Below are 17,575 nucleotides of genomic sequence, written 5' to 3' on the forward strand. Positions count from 1 at the left end.
AATATTTATGTAGGTAGAAAGGGATAGGATCAGTCTTCTATTTAAAATGTGAGAAAATAGCAGTGCTTGAATTGTAATTTGCACTATTAAAATTAACCATAAAGATACATATACTTTTCTAAAATGTGCAAGAAAGAACAAGTTTAGCTTTTCTGTTGTAAAAAAATAATTGTAAATTCATTTTCCATCCTACCCTTTTGAAAGAAAATACTAAAGGTCTATGGAAAAATGAACAGGCATTTGGCAAAACTTGGCTTCTAACAAACTGGCAGCAGTTATTGCATTACTGAAACCCATTCATAAATGCTGGCTGCCTCTTCCCTGGAAGAATGCCAGGGAAGTACCCACCCTGGCGTCTCCCGTTCCAGATACATCAATCCCCACTCYTAGGTTTTGCTGACATACATCAAAATTCATTCTAAAGCAGGCTTTTTGTGCCACTCCAACTAATTCTAAAACCAGGCAACTAAGGACCACACCAGACCATCTAGGTTGTATCTGTGGCTTCAGGTGTCAGGCAGGTATATTTTGATCTTCAAAAAGCTATGAAGAGYTATTGAGCTATGTTGAGCTATGTTTGCAGCATAGATTAAAAAAAGTGCAAGGAAGTAAAACACAGTAAAAACTAGCGTATGTCAAATGCCTGTCATCTGAAGAGCTCAGTATTTCTTTGTTATCAGGAGGAACAGCTTCTATGCCTTAACTAATTAGTTTTACTTCAATGCATTCATGTCATTCCACTGATATGTTCATGTAAATTACAGCAAATTTAAAGCTTTTGTAAAGATAGGCAATAATGGGAATTTCCATAAGCCTAATTCTAATCCTTTTTAGTACTCTAAAGTATCAGTAAACATGGACAGCTGTTGATATGTATAGACTCATTCCACCCACACTCTGAGCAAGTCAGATGTTGAGCAGCTCCCATTTGGGAGTTCAAGCTAATAGGCACAATGCCTAAGTTAACAGACTTTGCTTCTCCTTCTGGCATGCATGCTCTCCTCACTACCACATCCGGATGTATTTCTTCCGCCCCCTTCAGGTGTCTAATCAGAACGAGCAGGAGATTGTGTGGCATAAGAAATTTACGAAACTTTGCACCCTTACCAAGGATTCTTTCTGCAGGACAGAATGATCTATGTCGTTATTATTGTTATTGCTACTTTTGCGGTGAGATTTGCTAGACCCCGTAAGAATCATGGTCACGGCGTAGGCATTTTTTAATGTTATAAGAAAATGAGCCTATGTGCACTAGAATTCTTAGGGTACATCGACATCTCGTGGACAAAAAGGATATAACCCATCAATTCCTAGTTGCAGACTACATTATGGCAATTTAAACTATATTTGAGAACGCATATAAACTCAAGCTACCTACCTTGATAGAGAGAAGATTGAGTGGTATGCATATCTTCTGAAGGAGAACTTCTGGGTATTTATTTCTCTAGTTTGGATACTTTTGCAGTCTGCAACATTTTCYGTGCTGCTACAGCTACACTGATGCTGGTACCTGAGGTACTGTGGGTAAACTAAGCTGGACACTATTATACAAGATAGTTCCAGCAACAATGACCATATACAGGTGCAATGTATAGGCTAAAGTGTGCAGGAGCCAAGAAAATGTGCAGGTGTGGTATCTTCATGATGGAATAGACAGATAAGGCAAAGRCCTCATTTCATCCACTGTGGAAAGGCAGACTACTATTGTTCTTTACAAATAAGTTATTTTATCAACAGAAATTAGTTTGTTTCCMTGTCATTATTATCCCTTTCCTCTTATGCATTCATTCTTTCCCCTCTGTGAAGGGTATCTCCAGGAAATAAAAGGGGACAGTGCAATGTAGATTCCAGTGGTTCCTCACTAGCCGCATTCACACATCTTCACTTCAAAGAGTCATTTTTTAGCGGCTTTTTTCACCAGAATGAAAGCCAGTTTTGAGTTACTGTATGGAGATAGTGGAGCTTTTGGATCTTCTGCCATRACAGAACCTAGAGTAAGAATGTTTAAATTATTTTTTGTTTTTCCAGATGAGTGATTGACAAACTGTGACCTGGGAGGGACTGTTGCACAATGATGACTCTGTTTTTGTTTCTCATTGCATCTCTAGATTAAAAATACTTAAAACTAAGTTTAGTGTTTCTTAACAAAAYCTATCCATTGGATTAGTTGCTGGAGTTGTGATAAAAATGTTGGTGGGAAAAGCAGATTGCAACCTCACCAGAGAATTCTGGTAGGAACAATTTTACCATAAGATGCACTGAATTATTTGTATGAAAACCAATAGGAAAACACAGGTCTTACATAATTTTATTAGCAAAACCCCAATTATTTCAAATCCTATTTATCAGGGTTGTTACTGAGACCACCACTGTGTTACAGATGTCAAGACTAAACATTGAGATATATGATTTGCCTAGAATCACTCAGAACATTAGTGTCAGAAAGAAATAGCATCCACCGAATCTCATGCCATCTAAATGCTTTTTTATACTTGTTGGTGCCCTTTTTCTGCTGTTAAAAGCTCACAAATTYGGCTTTTTGGTCTTTTGCAGTTGCATAGAAGACATAAGAAAGCAAAACGTGATTTTTGATTGGAGTCATCTTTGCTTGTACTTCTATAATAGTGAAAGATGTTGTATCAGAATGAGTGGTTTTGGGTAATTTTTTTCACTTGGTCTAGAAGGCCTCACTMGTGTAACCTTACCTACAGTGCTCTTTGCAAAGGAAAGGCAATGCTAACCATGATGTTAGCCTTACTAGAACTGACAGGCATACCAGTTAGCACCATATGGGATTTTTTGAGGAAGACAGCTGTTATCTGGGAAGTGAATTGAGATTACTAGACTCTGCTCCAAAGAAGCATCAGTGAGTAAAGGCTATTGGCAGTCAAACTTGCGTGGACAACTGGGTCTTTGTTGGATACAGCAAGGCAAACATAATGATAAGGAATAATTCATCCTTAATTTCTCACTTTCAAATTTCCAATTTTTTGTCTCACAACCAATCATGCTAATTAWTAAAAAAGAATTGGCATTTTAAGTAAAACTTCCTAGAAATATTATCTGATAGGCAATTTTAGGCACTCTTAATGACTGCAAGTCTACGTATGTCCAGTCTGTACCAAATGTAAATTGATTCTCCACTGAACCAAGCTGCAAATTTGAGCTAACATACTCTGATATCAAATGAGAAGCTTTCTACCTGCATTTCTCCAAGGCTTTTGGTACRTTCCCCCACAGCCTCCTTCTAGAGAAACTGATATGTTATGGTTCTGGACATGTGGGATGTGTGGTGAGTGGGGAATCAGCTGACAGAGCCACCCTGAGGGAAAACCTCGAAAGGTTGGAAGAGTGGGAAAGTGAGAACCTTAAGGATTTTAGCAAGAACAGGTAAGTTCTTCACATGGAAAAACATAATACAGGAGTTTAGCACAGTCTGGCACCTACTGGGCTAGGGAGCAGCTCTGTGGAAAGGGACCTGGAGGTCCCAGTGGGGAGCAAGCTCACAGTGAGTGAAAGGTGTGCTGCTGCAGCAAAGAAAGGCAACTGGCTGCTGGCTTACATCAATAAGGACATCACCAGCAGAAATAAAGAAGTCTATACTATCACACTCTTCTCCACACCTGAAATGTAACATGCAGCTTTTTGTCCCCACTATGCAAAGAAGAACTGGACTGGCTGGAGAGTGTTCACAGAAGGGCCACAAAGATGATTCAAGGACATGAGAAATGGCTGAAAGAACGGGGTTTGTTCAGCCTTGAAAAAAGAAGGCTTAGGGATCACCTGATCACTGTGCTCCAATATTAGAAAGGTGACTGCATAGAAGATGGAGACTCACTTTCATGCAAGGCGTAACAGAAAAGACAAGGGGTAATGGGTGCAAGCTACTCCAGGGGAGATTTTKATGAACCTAAGAAAAAAGCTTTTTRCATGAGAACAAAAACCACTGGAATAATCTCCCAAGGGAAATAATAGATTCCTCAACATTTTAAGATTTAGCTAGATAAGGCATGGGGCCATCTTATATACACAGTGCTTTTACCATGAAAGGTTGCACCAGATGATTCTTGAGGTCCCTCCAATGTGATATTCTATGGTTCTGTGATTATGTTTTGCATTTCTGGAGATTAAGGCTGGGTATGGCCATAGTCTCCATAAATTTCTGCTCTAGCCTCAAGTTTCTGGAAGCAAAATTGGTCTGCTGCTACAGAAAAAYGCAAAGCATTCTAGAATCAAAGTTTATTATTTTCATTAACACAATTTCCATACTTAACCCATATCTAGCAAATCAAATTGTGCTTCAACTTCCCTGCCTATGAAAATAAAGCTACTATCTCCTTACCCATTCTCAAAGTACCTAGAGAACTAATTTACATCTAAAGGGCTTTGAGCTCCTATGATGGGAATCATTACAGAATTATGAAATGTTCTTGTTATTTTTCCAGGGGAATAAATGTATCCAGTCACTCAGCCAATTTGCAAGAAGCTTCAGATGCTTTTCACTGTGGATATCTCTGTTTTCCAGGCTTCAGGAGGTATGTCCAACACCTGATAGCTAGGTTTGGTTTCCCTTCCCTAAAATTAATGATAGCTATGTTTTGAAACAGAGATAAGGGGAAAGGGGATGGTGAAGGATAATGGCAGCAGTTTGGGCTGTCTCTTTTGGCATGGCCTCAATCCTCTTATCTCACCTTATGGCAGAATGGGTGCCAATGTTTATTTGGCCATTCTCATTCACCAGCTGCTCCTGTACCATGGTGTTTTTCTTTCCAGATGGCAGCACGATGTTCCACGATAAAATTGACACAAAAAACAATGCAAAATTTGTCTAAGAGAGGTTCAGCAAGGATGAGAAAAACAGCTGATATCTTTCAGAGCTAGCCAAGTTGCCTGACCTTGATGCCAGAGTAATTAAGGTTTGATTTGAACAGGGGGTAAGAAAAGAAAGGCCACCACCAGATTTATCAGGTATGTTTCTGGAAGAGGAAAAAAATATTACAACTCCTCTCCACTTTTTGGCTCTGTTACAAAATCAATTGCTGCAATCTGAAAAAGCTCCCAGAAGTCCCATATATTAGCACGTCTTGTAAACTATTACACACTGCCTAATTAATGCCAKTCTAGATACATATATTGTGATCTCATTCAAATGAACACTGTGTTGATATACACAGCTGTATTTTCCTGAGTTTAATATTTCGTTAGTCAATATTTAAAAGTATTTAATAGAGATATAATATTTAAATAATATTTATGTTTTCTAAAACATMAACATCTTTAAACTTTTATTTAAATTATTGCAGAAGAGATGTAATGAAATTTTTTATTTCTCTTATTTCTTTGAAAGCAAGATTTTTTTCCCCACAGACAGCGCACATATGTATACAACATTTTTGTTCTGCCTTTAGATCTAATAATTTTAAATCTAATATGTTTAGAATGGCACCTTTTTAAGCATCCTTTAAAAATACCCCAGAATATTGCTTCACTTAAATGATGAACACTTCCAAAAATCTCCATTTTACATCTTGCAGTGGCAATTACAAATTACAAGTTTTTTTTTTCTTGTAGATTTCTGTTTTTCTTGTGACCTGCGTTCTGCTCTTAAAGTCAAGTAAATCGTGTCAAATTCTGATATAAATTATCAGAGCACTCTTTGGTCTACTCCACCTTTTSTTTTTCCCGGGACCTCTTTCCTTAATCATTCTTGTATGAATTTTACGTAATCTCAGAAAACCCTCACAAACATTCCAAATCCTCATAGTCATTTTGTTTCCTCCTCCTCCTCAGTTACAACATCCAGGTTATTTCTTTCTAAAGTGATACTTAGTAGATGCTTAATAGCCCATCAATTAGTGACTGGACAATTACTGTCTTTGGAACGGCCTTGTTATCCCTTGTCTGTTAGATCTTCAGTCCTGAAGAGGACTGAGGGGGTTGCAAGCCTGCAGAAGACCAAGCCCATGCTCTGCCAATCCCTCCAYGGGTGCTTGTCAGGCAGCTGTGGAACAGTTCAGTGTTTCAGTTTCTGCTCAGTTAGTGGTTGCAGACAGCCCTTCTAAACATTCACAGTGCTCCTGTTTGTTTCACATGGGGTGTCTGAGCTAGGCAGCTGTAAATGAAGAGCCCCAATGTTTTCTTGCTTGAGTTAAAGAGCCAGAATTTTTGTTGTGGAATTGATAGCAGCTACACAACTTCTTGTGTAGCTTAGCCTTATGAGAATGACAGGGAATCTTGCACYATGTTCTCTGCTAGAAAAAGAAATGGCCATTCCCACCAGATTATCCCTGCCCTTCCCTGATTATCCCTGTCCTCGGAACTGCCAAGGGGGCAGTCTTGTGCTAGAGCACCTCCTGTTCCCCTTAGAATGAGTTAGCTGACTGAACTACCCTGGTATGTGAAGAAATCCTTGTATGACTGATTTAATCGAGAGATATGAGGGACAGGCAACACAAAATATGAGATAATAATGAAGAGACTAACACTGTTCTACTGACACTTGAAAAAGATTGATTGTGTCAGTGTGTGGGTTGCAGGAAGAGTGCACTTACTGTGTTGGCAAAGAGGATGACGATACCTCAGTTGTGAAAAATCTTTCAGCCTTGTATGGCACAGAGCTAGGTACTGAATGTATCAAATGTAGAAAAGTTTACATAAGGCACCAGGGTAACAGTTCTTGCTTCTTGGCTTTGCAATTTATTGAAGATTCCCTGGGCTGGAAGGAATTATGTGGGAAATCTTTATTCTTCTGTTTTCTCCACTTCATTTGTAGAAAATGCCAGTCAGAACACAAAAATTACCACATGAACCTTTTTAGCACTAATAATCTGAGCTTTTGTGAAGAGAAGCAGTACAGAATGATCACTGCAGAAATTACCATCCCTGCAGTGTGGCTTCTCTAGCAGCAAAAGGTCGCTCCCTCATAAAAARAAGCATTCATTTTGCAGATACTTTCCTCACATCTGCACCATTAAATTTTACTTACAAGATTTCTCTTAAGAATCTGCAAGAGCATGTTTTCAGGACCTGACTGGAACAGTGCTAGCCTCAATCAGGTGTGTTTGAGCACAGCCACCCAGTTATGTACCACTCTGATCACTAACACCTAAGTAATCTGGTATGGATAGAAAGTCCTGAATATTTACAGAAATCTGTGRTTCAAGTATAGAGGTACTAAAGAAAATTAAGACAAAATCTGTGAAATTATTGGATTATCACCTAAATCTGTGTGTCACTCTATATAGTAAAGATCAATGCACTAATAAGAAGATTAAATTCATCAGGTAGATTATTTATTTTTTGTTCCATTCTATTGCATGGCTCTTTATGTTTTAGTGACAAATCAGATACTTGACACAAAAAAAAATCTCCTTTATATGTTCTCTAGCTGTACTATTTCGATGTAATAGWCATATAAGGCAAAAATAACTTTTGGACAACTTTTTGACTAGACTCTGGACTGAATATTTTTAGTAAGGCATTGTAAGCCTTCAATCTTTTGTATATTCATCAAGGGCACAAAATAAAACAATGAAATGTCAGGAGAGGAACTGAAGAGCAGTTTCAGACCATTTGATGTAAAACAGCCTTTCCTAGCTTATTATTCTTAACGAGAGGTGTTTTGCCATGTGATAAAGTCTACATCAATTCCCTCTCTAAAAGCAAATTCTTCTTTGAAGGGCTGACAAAAGTCACCTATCTTATGCTATAATTCTGTCTGTGCCATATTTATAAATGAAGTGATATTTCACCGAGTGAGTGAGCTACATGTACTTTTCTGAAGGAAAATAAAATATCCTAAAGCAAGGAAGGAGTTAAGGTCACAGGATTTGCCAAGTATCATGATGTAATCCTTTGAGTCTACTCGTCTCAGAATAACTTAAGGCTGTGGACAATGTCATTTTGCTTTARATTCCAAAAGGATCAGAAGACTGTCTCTATAAACAAGATTAAGTGGTAGCTGACTTCATGAAAACTTGGTGCTTAATCAGGGAACCATTTTAAGTTACTGTGGATTACCTAGATTCTGAATTCCTTCCAATACCAACGAAAATCTTTTAACTAATATCATGGCTTAGATCACATTTAAGCTTAAAAAACCCACTGTGCAAAAGTAATTTCTTACTCAATTGATCTACTCATTGGAGTGCTAAAAATACAGTTTCCCCCTCTTTTCAAGCCTCTTTCAAAAGTGCTCAGGAAAGGAGAAGAATCATAGGAGGTATTGTGTCTCATACATAATTGGAATTGTCAAGCAGGACCTGAATTTAACTGGCATATTAAAAAAACACCTACTAGTAATAATCTTTAAATAACTTTAAAAGATGCATATAAAGCAAAGACCAGTTTCTAGACTGACAAAATATTTCTTTCACATCAACATTAATAAACACTGTTATTTTTAGAAAAAGACATCAAATTAACCTCGCTTGTGTTAAATTCATGTATGTAGCAAAGGAGATCCCCTTCTAAAAAAGATTTCCTTTTCCCTTTTCCTGGAAGACCTTTCCTGACTTATATTGCATTGCCACCATTTGTCATAAGGTATGCTGAGGAAAAGAGTTTATATATAGAAATAATAATTTATTTTTTTTAATGCTCTTTTGTGTTCACACATGAATTCCCACTGTAAACTCCACTCTCATATTTTGAAAATAAAATTAGTGATTATGCAAGCAGAAAGTTTTTACAAAGACAGTTAAAGATCCAGAAATATATTCGGTAATTTATCTTAATACTACATGGGTGTTTTTTCTTAAGTTTTACAACATCTTTACTTTGATCCTATGCAAAAGGGCATTCTTTTTATTTTTTGTTTTTTAAATTTCACAAGAAACACTTAACTGCTAGAACTGTGAATAATCTTTGGCCCCTGTAGGAATCTCAAAAATCTTGAAATGCTCCCTTAGGTCAACTCCTGAATGTGTAACTCACAACTCCTGGACTTTTCATCACACACAGCATACACCCACAGAAACTTAACTCAGTTGTCAGAGATCAGGATTTCCAAGTCATGGTAGTAATTASCTTTCTGAGCCCATATAGCAAAATGAATGAGACATAACATCTGTTTTCTAGTTTCTTAAGTAAACTTCTATTGAGTGAATTCWATCATTGATTAGCTGTTCAAGCCAATGAGACATTGCATTTTTCAAAGTCAGAAGTTATTACAATTTCCATTGAGCCTGAGATTTAATTAGAAGTGAATGGAAAACAATTTTCTCAGGCTGTTAAAATGTTTGAGATTTCAAGAATTTTCCTTAAATCAAGAAACTCTGTAACAGCCTTCCCAGTGGCTGGAACCTCCAATCTACTGTATAAGAGTTCAAAACACTTCTACCCTTAATTCAAATCAAAGAATTTCATGTGGGTTTCTCGCATCTTATTAAAAGCCAACCTCTAGGAAGTTGGCTATGACTCTGTTGGTTTTGATCTGAAATAGCACCATAGTGATGGGGATGAGTCATGACTGATGCGGGGTCTGGGAAGCAGGACTCATTTCGAGATCTGAAGGTGGAGCAAGACTAATTATTGGAAAAGAGTATTCAAATCACTGTACTAATTTACAATAGGGATATATGAAAGGACTAARGTTCCCTTCTTTGTTGAAAAATAATAAAAATACAAAATAATCTTTGTAACAAAACCATAATTTCTGAGCTGTAACTACCACACACCTGTATTTTCTAGAATTTCTTCATTCCTAGCTCTAACATAATTTTCTATAGATGAATTTCAGATATGTACATCCCATGTGTGGCTTTATGAAACCCCTACAAAAACAATTCTGATTCCATGGGATGATTTTGCATCTCATTATGGATGAATTTTTTGTCAGAATAGATTAGAGAGGCAGAGCTGGAGAATGGGGAAGGCCTACAGGATGAATTGGAGTTTCAGAAATCTGTAGACAGGAAAGAGTAGAAGTGAAATGTGGAAAGATCAGAGACTAAGAAATGTGTTGCATGTATCAAATAATGTGAAGTATGTAAGATAGGCTGGTAAAGGGGTAGGAACGGTATAACATCAGAAAAACTTTGGATGCATGGTTTCCACTGAGCACGTAAAATCTAAACTGGGAATCTTGAGATGGTGTTGTTGAGTACTGGGGATCTCTGAAGCTCTGATCCAGGATAGTTACAGTCACAAAGGAGTGCTGTTGCAGTAGAATGCTGTCAACMCTGATTGAGACAGTGGGATATAAATGTGACTGATGCCTTCTCACTTCCACTGTTTTCCTTCTTAGCTTGCATTGCACTGTTCTCTTTCTTGACTTCATAAAAATACAAAGTACAATTTTCTGTTACTGTCTTGTCATTATGAGATAAAAAGAACAAATCCAGAGTATTGAATTCTTCTGTCTCCTCTTAAGTGTCCCTCCTTCCTTCTTGTCATCAGATTCTTTATAATCACTGCTTCAGGCAACTGCAGTAACCTTTCTCAGGATGTGTAAAACCTGCAGTCCCCCTTGGATGAACTCTAAGTCAGGTATTTAGGTACATCATTCTCTTGCCTGACTGCAAACCTTTTTCARTACAGGGTAAAATACCTTCCCATGTTAATGTTATATAACAAATACCTCCCCACTCTTAGAAACACACTCACCTCTAGGTAAATCTATTGCTCTCTTTAGAGTTTATACCAGATGGAATTCCGGTCTTCACTAGTAATTCACTGAAATACATTACAGAACCCCAAGAGCCCCATGCTCCAGTACAGACAACCGAGTCATAGAAACTGCAGAGAACAGCAATTCCTCCCTTTAACCCCAAACTTTTATCTCCAGTCATTTTTTCCAGTTTTGTAAATTCCTCAYAATTTTGATGGGTTAATGGGTGATCTTGGCCAGACATTAGTGTCAAAAGCTTTCTGGATTTCACCAAAATCAAATTCCATTTTATTGTTTTATTACAAGGTCATATCCTGGAAACTATGATTTTAATGAGATTCTTGTTTTTCATTCACTCCTACAAAAATTTTTTAGGCTTCACAGCTGCCAAAATAGATTGAGAATATGAAGTCCTAAAACTTTGGACCCAGAAGATAAATAACCTTTCAAATGTAGTGTAAATGCAATCCCCAATTTTGTGAGTGACTCATCGATACTTTTAAATTTTTGGAGCAGCCAACACTGCCAGATTAACTGAAAAGGGCAAGAAGCAAGGGTATGTAGCTAAACACAGTACAAATCATGATTTGTTTTTTAAGAACATCAACCAGTGTAGATGAAACTACCACTTCCAAAACAGCGAATAAAAGTTTTGCTAGTCTCTGCAAAATCAACAGCTTTGACCCCTGAACCTTCTCATTTGTGCAGACATTCAGGAAAATCTGCAATGTACTTCTCTGAATGGGGTCGAGCGAGTCAGGAAATTATCAAGAATTCTGTATTTTCTGAAACGTAGAAGGAAGCATATCTATTCCACCTAGCTTTAAGTTGTCAGTCCGGGATTATTCCTTATTTCAGAGTAACAGTTTATAGATGCATACAAATTCCTCTGAACAACTTCATGCTCTTTCGCACAGGAAGCAGTCCTTTGAAAAAACTTATGGGAAATGGGATTATAATTCTGAATGATTAAATGAAAAAATCTCACATTGAAAACATGCATGATTAATTATTTTTTCATTTAGACAGACTAAAACCCAGGACCATTTTTTCCTCTGTTTTTTTTCTTTCTTTCTTTTTTTTTTTTTTTTTTTTTTTTTTTTTTTTTTTTTTTTTTTTTTTTTTTTTGCCTTCACAGTTAGTGGCTGAAACATGCTGCTCTTGGTCTGCTGGCAAATATTCCTGTTATTACCATTTTTAAAGGCTAGGCTTTGTTGACAATACAGATACACTAGCAAGCAATATGTCTAAAAAAAAATCATGCTAATCCCTTAACTTCAACATTTCTAGAGTATTCTCAGGCCCTGAACAAAGGTGTTTTTTAAATGTTAGTGTACTCATAAATAAATCTCTAGGTAGGCATCACCAAATTCGTCTTACCAGAACTACAGCTCATGTTCTTTATTAGTTTCTGCCTTGCCTGAGGAACTTTTAAGTCCCTGTCACATCCTTGATAGCATCATTACTTCTCTTTGCAGCTCTTGTCCATAATATTAAATTGTAATATTTAAAATTTTCTGGTTTATCTAAAACTTGATAATGTTGCTATATAATAGCCCTCTCATTCTCTGCCTAATTAGTGCACAAAGCCAAGAAATACTTTGAAAATTGCCAATATACTAACTACTTGTAGATAGTAGGATCCAAAATATTATAAATAACTTTTGTTTAAAAAATCTAAATAACAGAAGAGATATTAAAATTGCTTACTATAATACAATGTAATATAATACTTCTTGGTTAGTAACAATGGTATTTAAAATGAATCCTCTGTCTCYTACCTGCTTACAAAACTCTGCCTTTTTTTGCTCCATAATACCTGTCTCTGCACTATATTATGAATAATACATTGCATCCCATATTATAGGAAATGTATTTACAAATGGAGTCTAACTGCATCATCAGATGTACAGTTTGTAACTTTGCATTTTAGAATGAGCAAAATGATTGAAAGCACTTGAATGCAACTTTCATTATTTATGTTACAGTCAGCCTGAATTTGGCTATCCTCTAAATCTGTCGATTTGAGCCAAGTACCAAGCTTTACTGTATTATTGACTTTTAAACAGTCCAGTCCATTGATTTAATTGGAGACTCTTGATTAAAAATTGATGTGACAATGTGCCCTATTGCCCTCAGTCTGCACATAAAGCTAGTACTGATGTACATCTGCAGAGTTACAGTCATTCATATTCAACTGCTGCTCAGCTAGTTCTAGGTAAAATTGCAGCTCATGCTTTTAGAGGTAATACCAATAGTAATAAGAAGGTACAAAGACCATTTCTTTTATGAGGAAGGGCTGGAAACAGATGTTGTGAGCCATATTCWCTTCTTACTAGAATCTTCATACCTTCATACTTTTTGATTCAAACATTCCTCACAAGAACAGAAGTTGGTACTCCATTGGACCATCTGCTAAAGAAGAGTTGAATCATGTGTCTCAGTATCAGTGCTGATGTGGTCAAAGAAAAGGAAGCTGACTTGTGTAGGAGGATATAATACTATCTGTGAAGAATGTCTAAGGCCCAGCAAAAAACTCATAAGGCAGTTTCTTGCAGTTTTCCCTTGTAGTTTCTTGCTATATTTGTTGAGCATGTTCTTTCAGTGCATCTATTCTTTCCTGCAGAGACAGTCTTCCTTTAGCTGAAAGGTAAAATTCAAAGAAAATACAATTGCCCCAACTGCCTTCTGAATCAATAATTTCTACTGATTTTCTTATTTTACTTGACAGAAAACAGTGCTCAAAAATGAAATTAACTACATTGTTAACTATGTATGAGATTCACTCTCAGCACAAATGTGGAGTTAACTGCTAGCAATAACTCTGAATATATTTAAAATCTTATGAGCAAGTCTTATGGAGGGAGAAGAGTTGAGAATTTATATGCTTTTCTTTTTAAGAATTAATGTAACAGATTAGGGACCCAAACTAAAACCAAAGAGAACCAGTAGAAAGGAAATATGCACAAATTAAAGTATTACTGGTCTAAACAGTCACCTGGCTAGAATGTCACATATAGCAAGATGGCCCAACACTGCTAAATCAGCTAAACTTCTACTATCTCCACATTTCTAACTGTATATAACATATAAAAGAAATTACTTTGACCTTTTACTGCATTGTAGATGTTGGAACCAGAACTCAGCTGGTGTTACGTGAGTCTCCATGCCACTGAAAGCCATAGAGACAGTATGATATAACTGCAATGTTCAGCTCAGCAGAAACTATTCTGCAAAATGTAGCTCTTTCCCCGTGTATTTACATTCCATGTATATTGYCTTTAAGAACAAATACTTCTTTGAATCACAATCAAAGCCCAACACTTTTAGAATGCAATGTCAAGGCATGAATGGGTGGTATCTGCAATATGAATATTGAAGCACATCATGTAATAAGACCTCAAATGAAATACAGTGTTGGTTGTTTTTATTTTTGTGGGCAGAGACCATTTGTATAACACTCTACATAGGATTTCTATAAGTTGTAGATTTGTGCTTCCACAAAAGGATTTAAAAAAAAAAAAAAAAAAAAAAAAAAAAAAAAAAAAAAAAAAAAAAAAAAAAAAGCCTGCCTGAAATTCCTGCAGAATACCAAAAGAGGGCACCTAAACCTTTCCTTATGAATCCCAGGAAATCTCCTGGAACTTGGATGACTTTCCAGCAATATTTTAGAAATTTTTCTCCCACTTTACAGCATACTAAGCAGATATATGAAATCTGTCACTATACAGTGAAACATAACATGCAAAATTCATACAGCTACTTCTAAGGGAAAACAACATTTTGATATCTTCACATATCCACAAAAAATAAAGTAAATAATGGAAAAAGAAGAGCAAACAAGCAGTACATGAAATTGCCATAAAATTCGTTAGAACTAATTAGTGCCAGAGGCGGAAAAGGTGACTGAGCACCATAGCTGTGCAGGCTTCTTCCTAGCAGAGAGGAATGGACCGTGTTGAAGCAGCAGATCCCCATGTAATTGCAGTTAGTGCTGCTGTGGAGTTAGACAAACATGAAAAGCAGTTTGATGTGCCCACTAGTTTTAGTTGGCAAACAGAAAGTAAATTCTAGRGGTGCATATCTTTCCCTTGCACGGAGATAGCAAAGGACTCATTTCAGAAGAGGAATTAAGTATAGGCCCTTGCACACAAATCTTTGAGGCAGATTCYGAACTCTGATAGGATTCAGTGCTTGTCCTCTGACAGTTGTTTGATGAATTTCAGCAGTTATTTTGTTACCTACCTGTCTGTGCTACGTATTTTCCTATTTTCTAAACGTAAGAACTCTTGAACAAGAAACTTCTTTAAGTAGTAACAAAAATGTTTCAAGTGCAACAATTTAATTTGTAAAAATGTATAATACCAAATATTACAGACGTACAAAAGCGTGTTTTTTGGTAACTACATAAATTAGTTAAAAGAATTTACATTTAACCAAAGTCCTCAGTTATAAGTAGCTTTTCACCAACTCTGGTTTATCAAGAGATCGTAAAAGTATTTCATGTGGTTATCCTTCACAGAGATGTTTATTTCAGATACAAAAATAAAACCCACTTAATTCAAAGGTAAAAAATTTAATTAAAAGCCCCAAAGATTTTATTTTCCATTTGCCTTTAACATGCACAAATACGTACATATCTTAGAAAACGTGCATGCACAGTAAATATTCAACTGTTGCTTTAGTGTAGATGTATAAAAGTCTCACCATTTGCTTCTTTAATTACCTTCCTATGCCTGATTTACGAGTAACAGAAAGCAGATTTTCAACTGTAAAAATGGGAAATTTAATAAATGATTGTACATATTTTCTGTTCTTTGGAACATCATTAGTGATAACTGACTGATGACAGGGAAGGCAAGAAAGCAAATCGTTGTATCCCTTAAATATTTATTTAATCAAACCAGAGTTAATTGCCCTAAAATATCAAGGAAGAACTCCAAAAAGAACATAAAGAAGAGCAGTCTGGAAGATATATGATTAGAAAAGGGGAATAAGATCCAAATGCTTTTGACATTTCTAGTTTCATATTTCTTAGGCATTTTTACTGTTGTGGTTTTTTTTTTTTTTTTTTTTTTTTTTTTTTTTTTTTTTTTTTCTGAAGCTTAAGAATGTGTCTGCTGAACAGTGCTGCATGTTTTTGGATTATTTTTAACAAGTAATTCAAGAATGTATAAAGCTATTTCCTAAAGTTGCAGTGATAGTTTTGCTTTGTTACTTTTATAGCTCAGGCAGATTATACCATTACATTCACCGAAGGAAGTTTTGAGCATAGGAAAATTTAGAAATAGGTATTTTTAAGGTAAAGTATTTTGTTATTAGCATTTCTAGACATATTCAAAATAAAATATCTTGTTATTACTGCTTATACAACTCCTATTTTGCAAGGATTTTTGCCTTTCCTTTCCATGCCAGTATCTTTTGCAGGTAAGCAAACTATGGCATGCTCAGGGGATTAACATGCTGAAAGGTGTGCCACCACATGGGCTCCAAACTTGACCATCTGATTTTTTTCAGCTACAGGAATAAGAAGAACTTTTTCATTTGGGTTACCTGAGATCTAGATTGTGTGCACAGAGACCTAAATGGAGCAGAACAGAGGGAGGAGCGTAGGAGGGTTGCAGGGAATGTATGCCTTTCAACAGTGCCAGGGAGTGCATATATAGTGGTGCAACATGCTCAGACATATGGGCCTACATTTGGATGCATCTGTTTTGGGCGCCCAAGCTGAGAGACCTAGAGAGCTGAAACTTCAGCAGACCTTGGGAACTAGCCTCTGAAAATCAGGCCTTTTTATGCTGTCTCAACTCTTACTTGTAAAAGTAGTCACTAGTAATCACCAATCAATTAGTGATTGAGAGTACATGTTGGGGAATTTTCTCATTCTGCACTTGGAAACATAAATGAGTAGAAAATTAGAGGTTAGAGTTCTAGGTTTTCCTTGAACCTGACCCAAACTCTGAAAAGAAATACTTAGTAACTGGAATAGCTGAATCTCAAAAGTTTAACCTGGTTTTGGTTTGATACACTTGAAGGTATGAAGGGTTCTTTCAAGGAAAAGGGACAGATCTACAAGAATTTTTAATGCTTTTATTTGCTAATTTTGATTACTTCTAACAAAATGTTTGAGATGAAAACTTTCTGTCTTACAAACCATTGCGTATGTTAATTAAACCAGCTCATATACCACAATCACATTAACTAGAATACTGYTCCAGTAAACCATATACATGATCCTAAGAGTAGCTATCTGTACACCCTACTAATACAGTCACATACAATGGCTCAAGAAATATAAAACTGTTCTAGTTTTTCCTCAGTGGTGTGTGCTCAATATAAATTAGTTTGCCATGAAAAGTAAAATGACAGCTTTAGCTAGATTCAGGATTTCTTTTCCTCAGATTCAGTTCTTTGATCAAAAACTACAGTAGATTGAAGTTTGCTATTGTCGACATACTGTACATACACAGTGTGTTTATTTTTGTGCGCTTTTAATGTATTTAACCTTAATGTCTGTTTCTTTAAAGCAAAGAAACTGTGGCTCAGCATCTTGAATTGTCAAAGCAACCTATTGCAGATTTCTTTTTATAGATGAAAAGAAGCGTCCAGATGATGAATGCTCTTCACAAAGTGATTGCTGTGGCAGTCATATCATGTCTCAAAGTACACATGGCTGTGTAAATAGAAACTACTGAAACTTGTTCTGACGTGTAGAACTTTTTCCATAGCATATGAACTTTTGTGTCACCTAAGCAGATTCAGCTGGAGCTCCTACTAAAAATGTGACTGATTTTATTCCCTTTTAAAATTGTTTTTTGTTTTAATATCGCTTCATTGAATGGGCCAAAAGTGAGATATTTCTCTCCCCATGAGACCCTCAAGTTTAACATTAGAAGAAGTTTTGTGACAGTCTAGTAAACCTTTAATGAGAATTCTTTTTGTGACAGACAGATGTAAATGTATCCC

The sequence above is a fragment of the Malurus melanocephalus genome, unplaced genomic scaffold, assembly GCF_030028575.1.
Source record: "Malurus melanocephalus ecotype Western Australia unplaced genomic scaffold, MMel_1.1 scaffold_267, whole genome shotgun sequence".
Taxonomy (NCBI): domain Eukaryota; kingdom Metazoa; phylum Chordata; class Aves; order Passeriformes; family Maluridae; genus Malurus; species Malurus melanocephalus.